This window comes from Delphinapterus leucas, chromosome 20 (assembly GCF_059928025.1).
Source record: "Delphinapterus leucas isolate spDelLeu-1000000601 "Yukka" chromosome 20, BTC_Dleu_Yukka2, whole genome shotgun sequence".
NCBI lineage: Eukaryota > Metazoa > Chordata > Mammalia > Artiodactyla > Monodontidae > Delphinapterus > Delphinapterus leucas.
In genome coordinates, this window is record NC_143148.1 from 32,634,298 (window position 1) to 32,658,266 (window position 23,969).

Genomic DNA, 23,969 nt, shown 5'->3' on the forward strand with positions numbered 1-23,969 from the left:
TGCTCCGCAACGAGAGGCCGTGACAGTGAGAGGCCCGCACACCGCGAGGAAGAGTGGCCCCTGCTAGCCGCCACTAGAGAAAGCCCTCACACAGAAACGAAGACCCAACACAGCCATAAATAAATAAATAAACAAATTTATTTTTCTAAAAAAAGCAAAAAAAACATAGAGTCATTGAATGGATAAAAAAGAAAACCCAACTATATGCCACCTACAAGAGACTCACTTCAGCTTTAAAGAAACACATAGACTGAAAGTGAAGGGATGAAAAAATATTCCATGCAAATGGAAACCAAAAGAAAGCAGGGGTAGCGATACATATATCAGAGAAGATAGACTTTAAGCCAAAAACTATAGCAAAAGACAAAAATGGTCATTATATAATGGTAAAGGAATCATTTCAACAACAGTAACAGTTGTAACAGTAACAGGGTGTAACAGTTGTAAATATTTATGCACCCAACATCAAAACACCTAAATATATAAAGTAAATATTAATAGATCTGGAGGGAGAAATAGACAGCAATACCATAATAGTAGAGGACTTCAGTACTCCTTTCAACCATGAATAGATCATCCAGACAGAAAACCAATAAGGAAACATTGGACTTAAACTATAAATTAAACCAGATGGATGTAACAGAAAAATATAGAACATTTCATCCAACAGAAGCATTCTCTTCAAGCATACATGGAACATTCTCCAGGAGAGATTATATTTTAGGCCACAAAACAAGTCTTAATGAATTTAAGAAGATTGAAATCATATCAAGCATCTTTTCTGACCATAATGGTATGGAACTAGAAATCAATTACAAGAAGAAAATTGGAAAATATACAAATAGCTGAAGATTAAACAACATGCTCCTAGACAATCAGTGGGTCAAAGAAGAAATCAAAGCAGAAATTCTAAAAATCTCAGACAAACTAAAATGGAAACACGATATACCAAAGCTTATGGGATGCAGTAAAAGCAATTCTAAGAGAGACGTTTATAGCAATAAATGCCTACATTAATAAACAAGAAAGATTTCCAATAAACAAACTAACTTTACACCTTAATGAGCTAGTTATAAGTCACTATAAGTTATATAGTGATTCAGTTATATATATAACTGTATATATACAAAATACTGGTTATTAGAAAATATTGAGTAGAATTCCCTGTGCTATACAGTAGGTCCTTGTTGATTATCTATTTTATGTATAGTAGTGTGTATATGTTAATCCCAACCTCCTAATTTATCCTTCCCCCCACCCCCCTTTCCCCTTTGCTAACAATAACTTTGTTTTCTATGTCTATGAGTCTCTTTCTGTTTGGTCAATAAGTTCATTTGTATCATTTTTTTTAAGATTGCACATATAAGCTATATCATATGATATTTGTCTTTATCTGGCTTACTTCACTTAGTATGATAATCTCTATGTCCATCCGTGTTGCTGCAAATGGCATTATTTCATTCTTTTTTATGGCTGAGTAATATTCCATTGTATATATATACCACATCTTTTTAATCCATTCACCTCTAGATAGACATGTAGGTTGCTTCCATGTCTTGGTTATTGTAAATAGTGCTGCAGTGAACACTGAAGTGCATGTTTCTTTTTGAATTATGGTTTTCTCTGGATATGTGCCAAGCAGAGGGATTGCAGAATTATATGGTAGCTCTAATTTTAGTTTTTTAAGGAATCTCCATAATGTTCTCTGTAGTGGCTGTACCAATTTACATTCCCACCAACAGCATAGGAGGGTTCCTTTTTCTCCACACCCTCTCCAGAATTTATTATTTATAGACTTTTTGATGATGGCCATTCTGACTGGTGTGAGGTGATACCTCATTGTAGTTTTGATTTGCATTTCTCTGATAATTAGCGATGTTGAGCATCTTTTCATGGGCCCTTTGACCATCTCTATGTCTTCTTTGGAGAAGAGTATATTTAGATCTTCTGCCCATTTTTTGATTGGGTTGTTTGGTTTTTTGATATTGAGCTGTAAGAGCTATTTGTGTATTTTGTAGATTAATCTCTTGTTGGTTGCATCATTTCCAAATATTTTCTCCCATTCTGTAGGTTGTCTTTTGGTTTTGTTTATGGTTTCTTTTGCTCTGCAAAAGCTTTTAAGTTTCATTAGGTCCCATTTGTTTGTTTTTGGTTTCATTTCCATTACTCTAGGAGGTGGATCAAAAAAGATCTTGCTGTGATTTATGTCAGAGTGTTCTTCCTATGTTTTCCTCTGAGTTTTATAATGTCCAGTCTTACATTTAGATCTTGAATCCATTTTGAGTTTATTTTTGTGTATGGTGTTAGGGAGTGTTCTAATTTCATTCTTTTACATGTAGCTGTCCAGTTTTCCCAGCACCACTTATTGAAGAGACTGTCTTTCCTCCATTGTATATTCTTGCCTCCTTTGTCATCGGTTAATTGACCATAGGTGCATGGGAGAGACATTACAACTTATAGCACAGAAATATTGAAGATCATAAGAAACCACTTTGAACAATTATATGCCAACAAATTAGATAACCTAGAAGGAAATGATAAATTTCTGGAAACATACAACTTACAAAGAGTGAATCATGATGAAACAGAAAATCTGAACAGACCAATTATTAGTAAGGAGACTTAATCAGTAATCAAAACTTCTCAACAAATAAAAGTCCAGGACAAAATGGCTTCACTGGTGAATTCTACCAAATATTTAAAGAAGGATTAATACCAATCCTTTTCAATATTTCTCAAACCCTTCCAAAAAATAGATGGGAAGGGGACACTTTCAAACTCATTTCATGAGGCCAGCATTACCCTTGTACCAAAGTTGGATAAGGACACTATAAGAAAAGAAAACTACAGACTAATATATCTGATGAACATAAATGCAAAAATCCTCAACAAAATATTAGCCAACCAAGTTCAACAGTACATTAAAAAGATCATACACCAAGATCAAATGGTATTTATCCCAGGAATGTAAGTATGGTTGAATGTTTGTAACTCAATAGATTAGATACATCACATTAAAAAAATGAAGGATAAAAATCACGTGATTATTTCAATAGATGCAGAAAAAACATTTGACAAAATTCAACATCTTTTTTATGATAAAAACTCACTCTCAATAAATTTAGTATAGAAGGAACACACTTCAACATAATCAAGGAGGTATATTACATGCTCACAGCTAACATCATACTCAATGGTGAAAAGCTGAAAACTTTTTCTCTAAGATCAGGAACAAGACTAAGCATGCCCACTCTCACCACTTTTATTCAGTATAGTACTGGAAATCCTAACCAGACCAATTAGGCAAGAAAAAGAAATAAAAGGCATCCAAACTGGAAAGGAAGAAGTAAAATTGTCTCTGTTTGCTGATAGTGTGGTAATACTTTAGAAAATCTTAAAGGCTCCCCCAAAAAACTATTAGAACTAACAAATGAATTCAGTAAAGCTGTAGGGTATAAAATCAATATACAAAAATCAGTTGTGTTTCTAAATACTTAACAGTGGATTACTGGAAAGAAAAATGAGTTGGACAATGACAAATACTGCGTGGCATCACTTATATTGGAATATTAAAAAAAGTCAAAGTCATAGGAACAGAGGGTAGAATGGTGGTTGCCAGGGCTGGGAGTTGGGGTAATTGGGGGAGACTCGTAAAAGGGTACAATCTTTCAGTTATAAGATGAATAGGGGGACTTCCCTGGTGGTGCAGTGGTTAAGACTCCACACTCCCAAAGCAGGGGGCCTGGGTTTGAACCCTGGTCAGGGAACTAGATCCCACATGCATGCCACAACTAAGAGTTCACATGCCACAACTAAGGAGCCCACGTGCCACAACTAAGGAGCTGGGAAGCTGCAACTAAGGAGCCATCAAGCCGCAATTAGGGAGCCCACCTGCTGCAACTGAGGAGCCCATGTGCTGCAACTAAGGAGCAGGTGAGCTGTAACTAAGGAGCCCACCTGCCACAACTAAGACCCAGTGCAATCAAATAAATAAATAAATATTAAAAAAGAAAAGATGAATAGGGTCTTAGGATCTAATGTATAGCATGCTGACTATATCTGATAACACTGTTAGTGTATAAATGAAATTTACTAAGAGTAGAACTTGTGTTATCATCAAAAAATAAAAAAAGAGGTAAATACGTAAGGTGATGGATGTGTTAACTCAATGGTGGAAACCTTTCACAATGTATACATATATCAAATAATCACATTGCACACTTTAAATATATTACAGTTTTACTTGTCAGTTATACTTCAGTAAAGCTGAAATCAAATCACGTCAGGAACTATTACCTGGATAAAAAATAAGGTGTGGGAGAAATAACACCCTCAGGAAAAATATGAACCAATGGGGACCGAGCCCTGTATTAATGCCCTTAGGAGAGACAATTCTCAGAGGATCCAGTGGAGTGAGCCCTTTTGCCTAAAACAGTGACTTCAGTAACACTTCCTTTCCTGGCTTTCTCCTCCTCTGTCTCAGTCTCCCTCCTCCTTCACTCCTACTCCCTGGGATCACCCCTCAGTAAACACCCTGCACCCAATCCTGGTCTAAGGCTTTGCTGAGGGGAACCGAATCGAAGGCACAGATCTCTTGCAATTTTATACTGTTTATAGGTAGGTATGGTTTTAGCACTGATTTGTATGCTTGCGCCCAGAGACAATGTATAGTGCTCTTTTGCATATTTTTAAACTCTATTTAACGAGTATCATACTAATAAGAAAAACTCAAAAGGGAAATAATCATCCTCCTAAAAGGAAAATTTCTCTCTTCTTCTAATCTCTTTCTCCATTATTTCTCAAAACAAAACAAACTTTAAAAAACCAAAACAATAAAACAATCCTCCCATAATCAAAACAACCTATTTCCACAAAAATATTTTAAACATATAATTCATGACATAGCATCACAAAATGGTGAAAATTGTAGTCCAGATGTAGAATAATACCTGGGCCAGCTTTCATCATAGCACTAATATGAAGCCTAGTTCAAGGATGATGAAAAAGGAAGTAGCATTTAAACATTTTAATTAATTAATTTATTTATGGCTGCGTTGGGTGTTCGTTGCTGCGTGTGGGCTTTCATTGCAGTGGCTTCTCTTTTTGCGGGGCACGGGCTCTAGGTGCACAGGCTTCAGTAGTTGTGGCTTGCAGGCTCTAGAGCGCAGGCTCAGTAGCTGTGGTACACAGGCTTAGTTGCTCTGCGGCATGTGGGATCTTCGTGGACCAGGGCTTGAACCCGTGTCACCTGCATTGGCAGGTGGATTCCTAACCACTGCGCCAGCAGGGAAGCCTGGAAGTAGCATTTTAGTATATGAAAGTCTAGGTAAAATTACATGGGCTGTGTCATAGTATTTGTGTGTCTAAATTTAAGAGAAATTAAGTAACTCTGAAGCTGTGCACTGTCATCTCCAGGAGTTTATCACGTGAAAGAATGAAGCCATTCAAAGGAAAACCTTCAGGCTCATGCCAGAAGATGTTTCCAGCTGCATAAATGCCTAACTCAGCTACTAGTCCTTACAAATTAAGGAGCTCATTGAAAATTCAAGCTCTAGCCAGAAGCTACATCTGGGCTCAGATTTTGAAATCAGTATCTCCTGCTGATCAAACTGTGACACAGTCAAAGTAATAGGCCTGGCTTCTCACTTAACCCTCAATGAGGCCTTCTTTTCCCTCTGCAGTGGTGTGGCATTTAAAATCTAAGTCCTTCATGTACACTGCAAACCATTCCTTCTCAGGGCAGATGGGAGTAAGAAATCTATCTGTTTCAGTCTATACCATTATATGAAGAGCATTAGGTAATGAGTGGCCTTGTAAAGTCAGCAAAGGACAACCAGATTACTTGGAATAATAATTGACAGGTAAGGGACAGGTAAGGAATGGCAGACAGGTAGTGGATGTTGTGCAGTGATAAGCTGCACAACATTTTGGAGAGAAGGACTTTATTTTCAGATGCCTCTAGTAACACTGCTGATGATAGTAAAGCAGTAAGGAGTTGATATTAATAAATGGCTAAACAATCATTTTAAATTAGCACATTTGTCATTTAGAAGCAATGTTTGTATAACAATGGTTCAATTCCATTCCCTAGAGAAGAAACTACTGTTAACAGTTAATTATGCATCTTTTCAGAAACTTTTAATGACTATGTAAACACATATATACCTTGTATTTTTTACACAAAGAAGTCGTGCAACTTGCATCATAAACATCTTTCCATATCAGGTCATATGGATATTTTAAATTCTTTTTAACTATTGCAGGATATTGTGGGAAATACTTTATTCAACCAGTCTCCTAATGATGGACGTTTAGGGTGTTTACAATCTTCAATCTTTCACTAAACCTGCTGAAACAAATAATATTCATGTGGCATTTTATTCAAGTATGAGTATATGTATATTTTTTCTAGGATAAATTCCTAATAAGTAGAATAGCTGGATTAAAAGTTATGTATATTTTAAACTTTGATAGATATTGCCAAATTTCTATCCAAAGAATAAATTCCTTGAAGTAGAATTGCTGGGTCAAGTTGTATATACCTCTCACCTTTCAGAAATGTTATACCAATTTATATTCCTGGACAATATGGCAAACTAGATAATCTGAAAACCTTCTCAAAAAGACACCTGGGATATTGATATATAACAAATATCTCATCTGTAGAGCTAGGCTTGCAAAAAAGTAAGGCAAATCCCCAGGGACCAAAAATGAAGAAGCTGAAAACCAAGGGAGGAAGCAGTCATTGAAGTCACAGATATCCAGGGGCATTTGCTGTTCCAGGTAACCAGGATGCTGAGTGTTTAACAGCCACATGAAGATAAAACCTTGGTCATAGCAAAGTGGAGAACCAAGGTGAAACCAAGACCCTCACATGAAACTGGAATCCTCAAGCACTACATCTGCCATGAAAAGATGGACTAGAAAAAAATAACCTGCAAAAAGAAATAATAAAGCAAATTCTCTGGCTTGGCCTGGTGATACAGTTGGAAAAAAAGTTTCTGCTGAGGATTTATAACCACAGGCCTGCCCTCAAGTCGATTAGGGGTTCTAATATATACTACTTTGGGCACCTTGGGTGCCTAACAGAAGCAAATGTAAGTCCTCTCCAAAGATTTGTGTCTTCAACCCAGGCTTCATAAGATTCCTGTAGATAAAAGGTTTGATTGAATATAAACTCACAATCCAAAGTTGCATCATATAGGAAAAAACAAATTTTTATGCATGAATGTAAGCAGAGAAAACAGCAGTATTAGCAGGATTTTCAGATAACTGAGTAATCAGATAGTGAATATTAAATGAGTTTTATATTTTTAAAAGGTTTACGGAAATAATATCAGAAGTAAGATATAACTCAGAATATACACAAGACCTGACAGATTTTAAAAAGAAACAAAGTAGCACTTCTAAAAAAAATATGACAAATTTTGGGATGCAATAGAAGGGCTAATTAAGAAGATTAGGCTCAGTTGTGAAAAGAATTAGCAAACTGGGAAGATCTGAGGGAAGTTTCCAAAGTGCAGAACAAAGTTACAAGGATGGAAAATATGAAAGATGTTGAACATGTGAGCATGAAAAGGACAAACATACATTGTATTGGTATTCTAGATAGAGAAGAGAATGGAGGGAAATAGGAAATGTTTGATGAGGTGAGAATTTTACGGAATAGATAAAAGACATGATTTCTGAATCATCAGATTCAGAAAGCACAATAAATTCTAAATTCTCCCATTGCATTTTGACATAAATAACATGTTTTTTTGAAATGTAACTATATTTTCCCAAAATTAGATTGTTTTACATTTTGCAAATATCTTTAATGTTTGGCTCAAGAGGACAACTGGATTCTCATATCTGCTTCCACATTCAATTTGTTCCCATATCACATATCATGTAGCCTCTGGAAAACTCCAAGTTTTGAGAGTATGAAAAGGAAAAAGACAAATCATGTCTTATTATTATTACAAATGTAGTTTTGACCTTGTGGAGCTTTTGAAAGTTTCTCCAGTTTCCTCAAAGGTCTCTAGAGCACACTTTGAGAACCCCTAATTTATAGTAAGTTTCCTGTATGGGTCATGGTTGGTGGACTGGGTGTTACAAACAAATATTCTACACGTACATACACACTTCATGTACGCTTTATGAGAATTGTGATTTTTCAGGAAATTAGAATAAAGTAATGTACACTTGGATTTGAAAGAAAACTTAAGGGATTAATTTCATTTCTCTTCCTTGATTCAAAGGGTACTTCTAGGTCCTGCAGTGCCATTTTTGTGAACATCGAGTACGTTATGTTCATATGTACAGAAGCCTTGGATTATACCAGATAGTTTTTGGTTAATAAGATGGTAGGTGAACTACTTGTCACTGTAGTATGATTGAGTGATGTATGTCAAAGATAAATATGATTCTCTACTACACAATTTAAAAACTGCCCCAGAAGTGAAAGACAAAAATCATCTACCAATACAGTGGAGAAAAGACAGCCTCTTCAATAAGTGGTGCTGGGAAAACTGGACAGCTACATGTAAAAGAATGAAATTAGAACACTCCCTAACACCATACACAAAAATAAACTCAAAATGGATTCAAGACCTAAATGTAAGGCCAGACACCATCAAACTCTTAGAGGAAAACATAGGCAGAACACTCTATGACATAAATCACAGCAAGATCCTTTTTGACCTACCTCCTAGAGAAATGGAAATAAAACCAAAAATAAACAAATGGGACCTAATGAAACTTAAAAGCTTTTGCACAGCAAAGAAAACCATAAACAAGACCAAAAGACAACCCTCAGAATGGGAGAAAGTATTTGCAAATGAAGCAACTGACAAAGGATTAATCTCCAAAATTTATAAGCAGCTCGTGCAGCTCAATATCAAAAAAACAAACAACCCAATCCAAAAATGGGCAGAAGACCTAAACAGACATTTCTCCAAAGAAGATATACAGATTGCCAACAAACACATGAAAGAATGCTCAACATCATTAATCATTAGAGAAATGCAAATCAAAACTACAGTGAGATATCTCATGCCGGTCAGAATGGCCATCATCAAAAAATCTGCAAACAGTAAATGCTGGAGAGGGTGTGGAGAAAAGAGAACCCTCTTGCACTGTTGGTGGGAATGGAAACTGATACAGCCACTATGGAGAACAGTATGGAGGTTCCTTAAAAAACTAAAAATAGAACTACTATACGACCGAGCAATCCCACTACTGGGCATATACCCTGAGAAAACCATAATTCAAAAAGAGTCATGTACCACAATGTTCTTTGCAGCTCTATTTACAATAGCCAGGACATGGAAGCAACCTAAGTGTCCATCGACAGATGAATGGATAAAGAAGATGTGGCACATATATACAATGGAATATTACTCAGCCATAAAAAGAAACGAAATTGAGTTACTTGTAGTGAGGTGGATGGACCTAGAGTTTGTCATACAGAGTGAAGTAAGTCAGAAAGAGAAAAACAAATACCATATGCTAACACATATATATGGAATCTAAAAAACAACAACAAAAAATGGTCATGAAGAACCTAGGGGCAAGACGGGAATAAAGACGCAGACGTACTAGAGGATGGACTTGAGGATACAGGGAGGGGGAAGGGTAAGCTGGGACAAAGAGAGTGGCGTGGACATATGTACACTATCAAATGTAAAATGGATAGCTGGTAGGAGGTGGCCGCATGGTGCAGGGAGATCGCCTCGGTGTTTTGTGACCACCTAGAGGGGTGGGATGTGGAGGGTGGGAGGGAGGGAGATGCAAGAGAGAGGAGATGTGGAGATGTATGTGTATGTATGGCTGATTCACTTTGTTGTAGAGCAGAGGCTAACACGCCATTGTGGAGCAATTATACTCCAATAAAGATGTTTTTAAAAAAAAAAGAATCCAATTTAAGGAAACAACCTAAATGTCAAAAAGAATCATCTACCAGGAGACCAACGCATTGATATTTCAGAATCATGAGGAAACTAATACAAGAACTGATGCAGAAACACTGACTCTGGAGACCAATGGAGGAGAATTAGATATTTTTTAATTGCTTGGGAAAAGACTCATTTACATAGCTTGAGTTAAATTTTGCTATCAAATTTTCTTAATTTGCATCTGATACTTCTCATTTCCTATTTTATATCATTAAAGAGATGGTCCTCATCTGAATCTGTTAAGGGATCAGATTCTTTTGCTCTGTTGATCTCATCCACATTGAACAAATATGATCCACATGTTTTTCCTGTCTTGTTTATTTCATTGTCTAAAATCTAAGATGCAAGACATTATTTCAATAGTGCCCAAGAGAAGGACAGTTATAATAACCCATTAGATCTCAGACATCTCATTTTCAATTAAAAAGACTAATATTCTCTCTAAATATTTACATGAGTCCATAAGGCTTAATCACAACTCATTTCTGTTGAAACATAGATTAGCTGCCCAGTTTTTAACATGGTACAAAATGATGTGACTTGCAAAATGATAGAAAGGATTAAAAATTGTTTATTCTCCACCTCATTACAAAAAGGATATGAACTAAAAGAATGATTTGTTCCGGTAGAATTTTGTTTATTAATGCAAACATGTATTGAGTAACTCCTGGGTACTGGGCACCTTGCTCGGCCCTGGGTTATAAAGATAAATCAGAAACAATTCTTGCCTTCATAGTTAAGTAGAGGAGATATGTCTATAAATAAAAATTGATTTATTTAGAGTGTGATAGGTTTATAATAAAGATAGGTAGGTATGAGATGTGTTTATGGCACAAAGGGAGTGATACATTCTGCTTATGGAATCAGAAAAGGCTTTATCTTTGAGCTGGTCTTGAGGAATAAGTTGGAGTTTTCAAGGATGTCAAGGAGGGTAAGAGTATGCTAGGCAGAAAGAACTATACATGCAAAGCCCTTGCACGTCCAGGCATGGCTGGAGTAAAGGGTGAAGATGGAGAGCAGTTGGAAATAATGTTGGAGAGTGGGTAGAAATCAGTTTGTCCAGGGTCTGTAGCCAAGCTAGAAAGCTTGGGTCTCTGGTTTTCCAGGTATGCCCTAGCATGCCAGAGGATTCACAGAGGCACCCAGGGGTGTTTGTGGGAATGTGATCCGGCCTAACAGGTAGGGAGTTGCTTCTACTCCTGCTTCAGCAGGAACCACTCAGATTTCACATGTGTGCATGTTTTAAGCTGGACTTTATTTTACTCAACCAATGTTTACTGAGCACATACTAGGTGCAAGGCATTTGGCTGACATACAAAATTCCTAGTCACCCAGTGCATAAAATATTGCCTTAAAAATGTTAGAAATGGGCTTCCCTGGTGGCGCAGTGGTTGAGAGTCCGCCTGCCAATGCAGGGGACACGGGTTCGTGCCCCGGTCCGGGAAGATCACACATGCCGCGGAGTGGCTGGGCCCGTGAGCCATGGCTGCTGAGCCTGCGCGTCCGGAGCCTGTGCTCCGCAACGGGAGAGGCCACAACAGTGAGAGGCCTGCATACCGCAAAAAAAAAAAAAAAGTTAGAAATCCACAGCTATAATTGATGGGGAACCTGACACTGTAGAGTGTCAGGCAAGAGAGTGATATGATCAGATTTGCTTCTTGGAAATCTCACTCTGGTTGCAGTTTGGACAGAAGGTGAGAGAGCAGAGAGGCTGGGCAGAAAATGAAGGTATGAAATCAGTAGGACTTGAGGTACATTGAATGTGGAGAAGAGGACGATGGCATAGTAGTGTAAGTCCCAGGATTCTGGCTTAGATGGATGTATCTACCATAAGGAATCCAGGAGAAAGAGACGGGGACTGAAGTAGAACTCTGGGGCTCTCAACTTTTAGGGAGATGTTGGAAGAGGAAGAGCCAGTGAAAGAGACTAAGGGAGAGAAAGAGAGAGAGAGAGAATGAGAAAGAGAAAACAGGAAAAAATGTTACCAGGGAAGGCTTGGTTACAGAATTTCAAGAAGGGAGAGATCAGTATTGTCCGGCGCTGTCAGGAAGACGTTGTAAGATAGACCGAGAAGTCTTCTCTTGATTTGGCAAATGCAGAGGCTTGGGTGACTTTCGCAGAATCATTTTCAGTGGAAGCCAGATTGCAGTGGGCTGAGAAGTGAGGAAGTGGTGAGGAAGTGGAGACAGTAAGACTAGATATCTTCATGAGAATGGCTGTGAAGGCAGAAGGGGAGAGAGCATGATTGCTAGAGAAAATGCTGGAGTGGGAGGCATGAGTTTATCAATATGCACAGTAGAGAAATCCAGAAGGATGGAAAATTGAAGATAATGCTGTGTGTGTGTGTGTGTGTGTAACTGCTGAGGGAGGTCCCTGAGCAGGTGGGCAGGTGGGAGGAAACTAGTCTCCAGCACAGGTCTTTATTGAGAAGCCCTAAGTATACAAGAATTTAATTGGAATGTATTCAGCACATATGTGTACATGTATCTGCGTATCCACATATTTAGGATATTTTAGGAGGCAAGTTTATTGAAGAATGTTTGAAAATAAATTTGTTTTTTCAGGGTATTGGAGGATTTGGGGTATCAAGGAATTGTGGAATTCAAATCATGCCTTTTTAGTTATTAAATTTCTCTATTTAGGACATTCACATTTCTGAATGACAGAGCCACCTTTGTTTAAGCCTGACTGATAATAATCTGTTCTGGAGTGCTCAGGAACTGCATAGGTTTTTTTTTTTAATCATTGGAGATTCCTTAAGAAACTCTTCCCTTTTTTACCTTTTTCCATTCCTTTATTCTTGTTGGCTCTGAGTTTTCCATGAGTCACTCAAAGCTGTTTTCCCCCTCCCTTTAAATGTACCTTACAGCATTCAACAGTGGTTTTTCATTTGCCACCTATGGATCATCCACTTCTTAAATGAAATATTATTTTCTATTCCACAGCTGGATTCTTTCAGAGGTGCTGGTGATCCTCTGAGACAAACCGGATGTGTGAAGTTATTAGCCTTTGGGGATGACTTTAAAATGAGAAATGGCATCATATTATGTAAACAGTCACTGGTTTGTGCTTTTAAAACATCGTAGATGTCACTTGCAATCCTCTTGCCTGTAGGGCTGATGGCAAGAGGAATGGATGGGAAGATCTGGTTGACACCTATCTCTTCATGGGGCTAAAAGCCTATATTTGTTCTTGAATTTGCTACTAATGTCCAGTGTGGCATGGGAGAAGTATGTTAAATCCCACTATGTGTCAGGTTCTCACTCTAGAGAAAGGAGAGTAATACAGCATCCACAAGGTGGTTCACAGGGGAACATAACACCTGTTTAGCAAGTAAGAGGAAGTTCAACCTAATATCATAAAATGTTCCTGACAGTTGGGCTTGTTAAAAATGTGCAGTGGCCCTCGGGGAGAACTGCACTTGGCACAGACTTCACCGGGCCATGGTATTTACTAGTGAGTATGAGAGTCAGGCTGGGTCTCCCAGACAGGGACAAGCCTGGTTCCTGTGGTGTTGTATAAGTTTTGACATTGACTTTGGGGCAAAGACTTATAAATATCTGACTATCATCATCTTTTCAACTTAATTTACCAAGAGATACAGGTTCCTGGTTTATTCAGCATACCAACTCTCTCCACCCCTGGGAACAACTCCTGAACATGGGCTATTACAATTTCTAGTCTGTATTCACTGATTTTATGGTGCCAACAGTTGCTGATTTATCTTCCACAGCTAGACCACCTTTATTGTCACCTGTCTTGATTTTTATTTTCCCCCAAACATATAGAATATATTTTCTCTAAACAGTACCCAAATGCTAGGTTGTCAAAAGGAAGTTGACAAAAGTATGCTGTGCTACACACTGTGAAAGGAGCTAATCAAAGCAGCTTTTTAATTGCTATAGTAATGATTTAGATGTGCAAAATATACTAAATTTAAATTTGCATGAGTAATTAATTAAGCAAAGCTCACAGTTGACAGACATAATTGGCACATCCAAAATTGAAACCACATCCTGGTCCTCTTAACTTGGAGCCAAAAAAGACAACATGAAGCACTCCAAATCCCCTTCTTTACACTATCTGCTGGTCTGGTTGCCAATTCGCATATTTAGGTTTGTTATGCATGGAGCATAGTTAATTGCAAAACATTCCTGAGGATCTTACTTTTTTTTTTTAACAAAGAAGTCTCATGAGTTTTGGTATATTTGCTCAATCTTTTGGCAGCTTCATTTTATCTAAGAGTGGAAATCTTCTCAAATAGAGGGAAAGATATCTCTGTATCTATTATCTCAATCTGTCTATTACTATCTTTCATCTATTTATTTGTCTTCCTATAAATTGTTGTTTGATCAGCTTTTATGCTACATAAATATTTTATATGGGGAAGAGACACTGAAAACTATGTAATGTCAGGTCAAGTTACCATGAAGCTCTATCAGTAGAGATACATGCAGCTTTCTGTGGCAAATTCTTGAAGGACCAAAGTAGTTAAGAGTCTCCTGGAGTCCTTTCTGAGTCAATACCATGCTGGGTCTGAGAAAGTAGGGAAAATATCCTTTCTGCAACTCACTCATGCTCATCCAGTGGGTGACACACTTTGTCACTTGGCTACCAAAGGAGAATTGCTGTGTTCAGAGTAACATGGGGAAAAGCCACTTCCCCTATAGACTTCCCCTATAGTCACTTCCTCTTTCCAAAAAGCAATGACCTCAATTGGACTAGAGACCAATATCTGGGTCAGGCACCATATTCTCTTCCCCATGGTGAACCCTCAAATGTACCTGCAAAAGCAAATTCTTATTCTTAAGCAATCACAGCACAACAGTGGCAAACCTCTCTTCATGCAAGTTGACTCTTGAAGGTCCCACCCACCAGCACAACACACTTTGTGCATTCACTGAACCGTGCTAATGGAGTGTCTGTTATGTGTCAGACACAATTCTGGACACAGGCCATGGCATGTCTGATACCAGACTGGACTTCTGCCACTTACATGTATGCGTCCATATGCAGGTGTACATGCAGATCTTCATGTGTAGAATTTCATTTCCTTTAAGTTTCATTTTAATAGCAGATGTCCTGATTCTATGTAGTTAGTATGAAATATTCATCCCTAATACACAGATGGCAAGGACTGTATGATTACTATTATGAAAACTTTCAAAAATACAGAAAAGTGCTGAGGACAATACTGTGAAATACCAATGTAGCCATCAAGCAGAATTTCCAAGGGACATTTGTTATGTTTGCTTCAGTTTTAATCAAAGAAGTAATGCTTTACTGATAAATCTTTGATATCTTCATTTCTCATACTCATTTCTCTCTCTCTCTCTTTCTTCCTAGAGGCACCACTATTATGATTCTGCTGGGTAACCATCCCTATATTGTTTATATTTTTACTAGGTATAGAATCTGCCTAAAATATACGTATGATGATTATTATTATTTTGTGGTATGTGGACCTCTCACTGCTGTGGCCTCTCCCGCCGTGGAGCACAGGCTCCGGACGCGCAGGCCCAGCGGCCACGGCTCACGGGCCCAGCCGCTCCGCGGCACGCAGGACCCTCCCGGACCGGGGCACGAACCCGCGTCCCCTCATCAGCAGGTGGACGGACTCTCAACCACTGCGCCACCAGGGAAGCCCCGTAGTATTATTTTTATACATTTGGTAAATTCTACTTAAATACTATCATGCTGTATACATTGTTCTATTATTATTTTGGAGCTTGACCCATTTTAGTGCGTATACATCTAGTTTAACTGCTATGTATTATTCCATTGTGTGAGCATACCTCAGTTTGTCTCTTTTTCTACCTATGATTATTTAGAGCATTTCCATTTTTTTTTTCCTATTACAAATAATACTGAAGAGAACATCCTTGAAAAATATTCATTTACACACTTAGGGGAGAATTTTCCTAAGGTATATATCTAGAAGTGGACTCATTGGGATGAATATTATTCACATTTTCAAATATTAGATATTGTTCTCCAAATGGTAGAACATTTTACCAGCAATGTATGAGCCCTCCATATCCTTGCCAATACTTGTCATTGTCAGACCTTTAAATTTTGTCAGTCTGGTGAGTTTCCCCGATTACATGTGTGGTTTAGCACCTTTTCCCTTGTGCCTATTGAGCATTTGAAACGTGGCTAGTCTGCGTTGCACTGAAAGAGTAAAATACACACCAGATTTTGAAGATTTAATATGAGAAAAGAATGTAAAATGTCTCATTAATAATTATTATATTGGACTTCCCTGGTGGTGCAGTGGTTAAGAATCCGCCTGCCAATGCAGGGGACATGGGTTCGAGACCTGGTCTGGGAAGATCCCACATGCTGCGGAGCAGCTAAGCCCGTGCGCCACAGCTACTGAGCCTGCGCTCTAGAGCCCGCGAGCCACAACTACTGAGTCCGTGTGCCACAACCACTGAAGCCTGTGTGCCTAGAGGCCGTGCTCTGCAGCAAGAGAAGCCACCGCAATGAGAAGCCCGTGTACCGCAACTAGAGAAAGCCCACACGCAGCAACAAAAACCCAACCTAACCAAAAATAAATTAATTAATTAAAAAAATAATATAATTATATTGATTACATGTTGAAATGATAATTTGGATATACTAGCTTAAATAAAATATATTATTAAAGTTAATTTCTCCTGTTTCTTTTTACTTTTTGAAATGTGCCTACTAGAAAATTTTAAAATGCATATGTAGATTTCAGTACGTTTCTATTGGACAGCAGAGGTCTAGAAACTCCAATATAATATTAAATAATCATGGTGAAAGTAGACTTCTTTGTTTTATTTGTAACTTCAGTGGAAACCCTTCTTTCTGATGTTTGCTTTTGGTATTTTGTAGCTGTCTATTTTTTTTTTTTTTTTTGCCGTACTTGGGCCTCTCACTATTGTGGCATCTCCCGTTGTGGAGCACAGGCTCCAGACGCGCAGGCTCAGCGGCCATGGCTCACGGGCCCAGCCGCTCCACAGCATGTGGGATCCTCCCAGACCAGGGCACGCACCCGTCTCCCCTGCATCAGCAGGCGGACGGACTCTCAACCACTGCCCCACCAGGGAAGCCCGTAGCTGTCTATTGAATTAAGGAAATTCTCTTCTATTCCTACTTCGTTGAGAATAATTATAATGAATGAAGATTAAATTCTATTGTTTTGACTGCATCTGTTAGGATAGGCATTTAGATTCTTCCTTTAATCTTTTAGTGTGGTCAACTATATTGGTTAATCTCTTTTTTTTAGTGTAAAGCCACCAGAGATAAACCTACCTGGCTATTTTGTACTCTTTTATACCCTGTTGGATTTAATTTGCTTAACTTTTGTTTTTACTTGGGAATTTTCCATGTAAAAATATTTTTTCGTAGGTGAGATTGCTCTATGATATTCTTTTCAGTTGCTGCTGGTAATAGTCAGCAATTTTTGAGCACTTACTAGTGCCAGAGGCTTTCCATGCATTCCTTATTGATTCTCCACAACAAATTTATAAAATATATTATATTATTAGCCCCATTTAATAGAAGAGGAAGCTAAGATGCAGAGGGGGTTGGTAACTTTACTAATGGTGGCCCTCCATTTTGGGCAAAATGGCAGACTGGATATCCCAAGAAGCCCTTCTAATACAAACATCTAAAATGCTGAATAAAACATTTTTGAAAATCTTAAGATGAATTGTGGAAAGAAAGTAAGAAAAACCTTAGATTCCCTTTTGTTTTTATCCTTTGTGCTTCCATTTCAATAGACCCTTAATGGGGAGCAGGAGAGAAAGCTAAGGTTTCAAGCAAGATGAGGAGTTGGATTTAAGACCTCCAGAATGAGTCCAGGCCTGAAAAGTGACTCATTCGGTGATTAAATTGTAAAAAAAAATACACTCGTCTCACATTCTCAAGGTAGTCAGAAAGGAAATTTGCCTGTTTCAGCCTTGGCTCTAGGTGAATGGGCTGGGCGGGTAGAGGTGAGAAGGTTCAGGGTTGGTGTTGCTCACCCATCCTATGAGTTTTGAAAGAGCACTTTCAGAGAGCAAGTATTTTCACTGTTATTCAGTGTAAGTCTTCTATAATTCCCATTGTAATTTCCTCCTTAACCTTTGATTATTTAAAAGTGCGATTTCATTTCTAAATATAGGGTGTTTTATTTTTACTTTCTTTTCTGCTTGATCCTAATTTAATTGCATTGCGGTCAGAGTATGCAAAAATGTGCTATTGATTTTTTGAATTTTGTTGAAACTTTCTTTGTGACTTAACAGTTATTTTTTTGGTAAATATGCCACATATACATCAAAAAATGTATAATCTCTATTTTGGGGGGTATAGTTTTCTTTTAATGTAGCTGTCAAACATATCATGTTTGTTAATGGTATTGTCTGATTCTTTGTCTGATTTATCTATCAGTGTCCGAGAGAGTTGTGTTAAAATCTCTCCCACTATAAATGTGGATTTATCCAATTTACTTTGTAATTCTGTCAGTTTTTCATTTATGTATGCCTCAGCTGTATTAGTAGATGCATACAAGTTCATGATAGTTATATTTTCTTGTAGACTTAAAAAAAAAAACTCATTTTAAAGTGAAGATCTTTATTTCTGTTAATGCATTTAGCCTTAATTTCCATTTTATCTGCTATCAGTATTGCTCACTAGAATTCTTTTGGTAAGTATTTGCCTTTTCTCATCTCTTTTTTTTTAAGCTTTCTGTATTTGCTTTAGGTCTGTCTCTTGGAAGTAGCCAATTGCTAATTTTGCTTCTTTATCCCCAGCTATGGCAACTTTCTTGATTAGCTGAGTTTAATCTGTTTCCATTGATTGTGATTATGGCACAGTTGGACCTATTTCTACCATCTTATGTTATTTTCTATTTAATAAGCTTTTTACCTACTTCTTTTTTTATCCTTTCTTGTTCTATTTAAGATTTATACATTTTTATTATTCGTTCCTCCACCTCATCCCCAGCAGTTGGAAAATTTTAGATTCTGGGTTTTTAAAAATAATTTCTTCACATTTTTAACATACACATTAAGCTTTCTATCACTCTTTAGTTTCTCTGTTCTCCTTCTGAGCAAGACAAGGAATTTAGCAGACTTTAATTACCCACAGAATCCTTCCTTCAATCTTCCATTTTATTGTCACATAGAATTTTAGTTTTACCAGTATTTAAAGGTAAAAAATTAGTTGTTGTTGTCATTATGATTATTATCATTAGCAACCAATACCTAAATAGATTCAACAATTCATTTTGTTACTTTCTTTGCTAATTATGCTCCTTATACCTCACTTCTCCCTTCTGGGTTCATTTTTCTTTTTGCTGAAGTATATCCTTTCGTGACCTACTTCAGTTGAAGCAGCACTGGTTTTGCTCCATATACAATTATCATTATTTTCCCTCATCATTTGGAAGCTATTTCCCCACTGTCTGCTGGCGTCAATTCACCGATGAGAAGCCTGCTTTCATTTTAATGACTGCTTCTTTGTAGGTAATCTGTCTTCTCTCCTGGTAGCATTTAGGATTTTCTCTATCCCTGCTGTTCTGAATTTTCACTATGGTATGCTTAGATGTGGATTTATTTTTGTTTTTCTGGCTCAGCAGTTGATGTAAACATTCACTCTAGGGATTCACGTCTTTCTTTACTCTTCAGCCTGAAAAATTCCTAGCCATTCTCAGCTCATAATTTCTTCCAATCATGCCTGTCTGCCACTTCCTTTATTCTCTGCTTGTGGAATTACATGAGATATACATTGGAACTTCTGCCACTCTTCCATGTTTTCCAGCCCTTTATCTCTTTATAATAGTGATTATCTTTTTATTTTGAGAAGATCACAAATTTATATGTGCAAATTAAGTACAAGTAACCTCCTTTTCACCAAACAAGTTGAAAATGTGTTGCTGACCTGATGTCCTGTTACTCCTCCGTACTTTAGTGTATATTTCCTACACATAAGGACTTTTTCCTGTATGAGTGTAATGCAACCATCAAAATCAGGAAATTAACACTGACATATTAACCACCATCTAATCGTTAGACCTCATTCCATTTTCTTTGAATGTCCCAATAATATCCTTTATAGGAAATGATTCCAGTTCAGAAATGTGTTGCGTTTAGTTGTCATGTCTCTTTAGGTCTCCATCATTCTCAGACTGTTCCTCAGTCTTTCCTTGACTTTAATGATCTTGATTCTTTGAATATTTAGAGACCAGTTATTTTGTAGAATGTCCCTCATTTGGGTTTGTCTGATGTTTCCTCATGATTGGGTTTAGGATATGCATTTTGGCAGGAATATCACAGAATCGATGCTATGTTCCTCATATCAATATGTCTTATTAGTGATGGTGTTAACTTTGATCACATAGCCAAGATGGTGTCTGCCAAGTTTCTACACTTTAAAGTTACTGTTTTTCCCTTTGTAATTAATAAGTATCTTTGGGGAAGATACTCTGACTATGCAGATACTCTGTTTCTCATCATGCATTTGCCCAATAATTTTAACATTTATCCATAATTCTTGCTGCAGCAATTAGTATGCTAATGTTTGTCTGCTGGAGATTTTCTTATTTTCCCTTATTTCTTCTGCATTTATTAATTGGATTTCTACTGTAAGAAAGAGCTGGACTGGGACTTCCCTGGCAGTCCAGTGGTTAAGACTCCACACTCCCAATGCAGGGGGCACTGGTTCAATCGCTGGTTGGGGAACTAAGAATCCCGCGTGCCGCACAGCATGGCCTAAAAATAAATAAATAAATAAAGAGCTGGACCTTTCCCCCTGTTTATTATTTATTTTTATTTTTGCTTTTTAAATGCATTTACAATTTTTTATTGTGGTAAAATATATATTACACAAAATTTACCATTTTAACCATATTTAGGTGTACAATTCTGTGGCATAAAGTACATTCGCATTGTTCTGCAAGCATCACCACCATCCATCTTCAGAAATTTTTTTATCTTCCCCAACTGAAACTCTGTACCCATTAAACACTAACTCCCCACTCCTGCCTCTACCATTCTACTTTCTGTCCCTATCAACTTGATTACTCCAGAAATGTCATATAAAAGGAATATTACAATGTTTGTCTTTCTGTGACCGGCTTATCCCCTGTTTAGTTTTGCTCGATTATTTATTTAGATTAATATTGAATCATGGATATTTATTGTATATTCTATGGATTATAATCTAATATTATTATTATTATTATTATTATTATATTATCTTTCTGTTGCTCCCATCGTCCCAGCTTTGGCCATTGGGAACTCCTTCAAGCTGGCTTCTGTGTCACTTTTTTGAGTACTTCTCTACTGCCTCTCACCACAAGGTGTTCCAGGCTTGTACTGTATTTTTCCCATCCCAGCTCTGGAACCAGCCACTTCTCCAGGGAGCCCTGGTCCCTTTCAAAATATTATTTAGAAACCTGGATCTGGGCACTAGGTGTTCTTATTGCTACTGGGTATAATTTTTTTCCAGGCTCTCTCAAGTGGACAGAACTAGGAAATGTATGTATGTAGACAAACACACTTATACACATATATTTATTTATTTTTATATGTACCCATCTGTATATGTATTATAATCCACAAATTTATACCTCCAATTCCAATTTAACACCACAGGGTTTGTTCTAGCCTTTTTCTTTTCCTGAGTTGTAACTTCTTTCTCTGACAGTAGGAAAGCTGGCTCTCATTATCCACACAATATATAGTACTGTGAAACTGTACCATGGTTTTAAGAGTCAGTTATACAAAAAGGTGTATTCAGAAAAATATTGCTCCTTCCATCCTTACTACCCTTTCTCTGCCCTCTTTTTTCCTCCCTATTCCCACCAAAACCCAGAAAGTAACCACACTCATTAGTTACTGGTTAATCTTTCCTGTATTATTCCTTTTGCACAAATGAGCAGATATGTTTTCTTTCATTCCTTTTTTTCTTACTTGAAGTGTAGCATATTATAGATACTCTTTTTGTACTTTGCTTTTTTTTTGATTTTTGTTTAACGATATATCCTGGAAATCCCTCCATATCAGTTTGTAGAGATTTTCCTTTTTCTTGTTTGCAGCTACACATAATGCAGTACTCCACTGTGTGGATGTACTGTAGTTTTTTCAACTACTGTCCTATATATGGGCATTTAGATTGTCTCCAAAATTCTGCAATTACAATGTTGCAATGAATAATGTTGTGAACCTGTATTTTTATATTGTTGGAGATATATCATCAGGCTAGATTCCCAGAAATGGAATTGCTGGGTCAAAAGATACATGCATATGTGGTTTTGTTAGATATGGCCAAATTCTTCTCAAGAAAGGTTATATCAGTTTGCCTTCCCATCAGCAATATATGAGAGTGCTTGTTTCTCCACAGCCTTGCCAAGAGAATATGTTGTCATACTTTAAAATTTTCACCAATCTAATAAATGAGAAACAGTATCTCAGTGTTTTAATCTGCATTTCTGTAATTATGAGTGAGTTTGATCATTTTTTATATGTTTAAGGGTCACATTAGATCGTGTGTGTGTGTATGTGTTCATTTTTAGAACATTATGTCTCAATTTTTAAGAATTCTTTATATATTAAAAATATTAGCCCATTGTATGTGGCATATGTTGCAAATATTTTCTCCTAGTTTGTCAAAGTCTTTTGACTTTGTTTATGGTGTTTTTCTTTTGCCATATAAAAATTTTTTATGTAGTCAGTTTTATTAATCTTTTCTCTTATCACCTCTGGGTCTTGGACCATGGTTAAAAGCCTTTAGCTAACCTAAATAGACTAAATAGGAACTTGCAGTCTTTCTAGTATGTGTTAATGTCTGGTAAGGTTATTTCCCCCTGCCACCATGGCCTCATGGGTTTTTTTTTTAAGACATTCTCTATTTATTTATTTTAAAAAAATTTTAAATTTTATTTATTTATTTTTTATACAGCAGGTTCTTATTAGTTATCTATTTTATACATATTAGTGTATATATGTCAATCCCAATCTCCCAATTCATCCGACCACCACCACCACTGCCCCGCTTCCCCCTTTGTGTCCATACATTTGTTCTCTACATCCGTGTCTCTATTTTATTTTACTTATTTTAATTTTTTTATTTTTTTGACTGTGTCGGGTCTTAGTTGCAGCACGTGCGATCTTTTTTTGCTTTGTTTTGTTTTGTTTTTGCAGTACGCGGGCCTCTCACCGTTGTGGCCTCTCCCATTGCGGAGCACAGGCTCCGGACGCGCAGGCGCAGCGGCCATGGCTCACGGGCCCAGCCGCTCCACAGCATGTGGGATCTTCCCAGACCGGGGCACGAACCCGTGTCCCCTGCATTGGCAGGCGGACTCTCAACCACTGCGCCACCAGGGAAGCCCCGCACGTGCGATCTTCGTTGAGGCACGCAGGGTCTTTTGTTGGGGCACACGGGCTCTTTGTTGTGGCACACGGGTTTCTCTCTAATTGTGGTGCACGGGATCCTCTTTAGTTGTGGTGCGCAGGCTTCTCTCTCGTTGTGGTGTGCGGGTTTTCTCTTCTCTGCTTGTGGCGCACAGGCTCCAGGGCACGTGGGCTCTGTAGTTGTGGTGCACGGGCTCTCTAGTTGAGGCACATGAGCTCAGTAGTTGTGGCACATGGGCTTAGCTGCCCGACCAGGAATAGAGCCCGTGTCCCCTGCATTGGAAGGCGGATTCTTTACCACTGGACCACCAGGGAAATTCTGGCTTCATGGTTTTTGTTTTACATTATTTTTTTGGCTATTTTTGCATGCTTGTTTTTCCATATGAACTTTAGTTTCAGGTTGTCAAATTCCATAGAAAATCTTGGTATTTTTGTTGGGATTGAGCTACATTTATAAATAAACTTAGGAAGAGCCAACATATTTATGATGTTGCATCATCCTATCCAAGAATAGAAAAAATCTTTCCGTGTGTTCAAGTCTACCTGATGTCTTTCAGAAATGTATATAATATTTTATTTTACTTATTTTGATTGCTGTATCAACTGCTGCTATATATATTTTTTTTTTTTTTTTTTTTTTGCGGTACGCTGGCCTCTTTCTGTCGTG

General features: G+C 37.6%; 1 long non-coding RNA gene and 1 pseudogene across 1 annotated transcript in view; both read left to right on the forward strand.

Annotated features, from left to right (window-relative positions):
* The window catches only part of LOC149744668 (peroxisomal membrane protein 11A pseudogene), a 48,900-nt pseudogene extending 33,650 nt beyond the window's left edge, over positions 1 to 15,250 (forward strand).
* Positions 1 to 23,969, forward strand: part of LOC115802719 (uncharacterized) — a 90,150-nt gene that overhangs the window by 45,583 nt on the left and 20,598 nt on the right. The gene's annotated exons all lie outside the window — the stretch shown is intronic.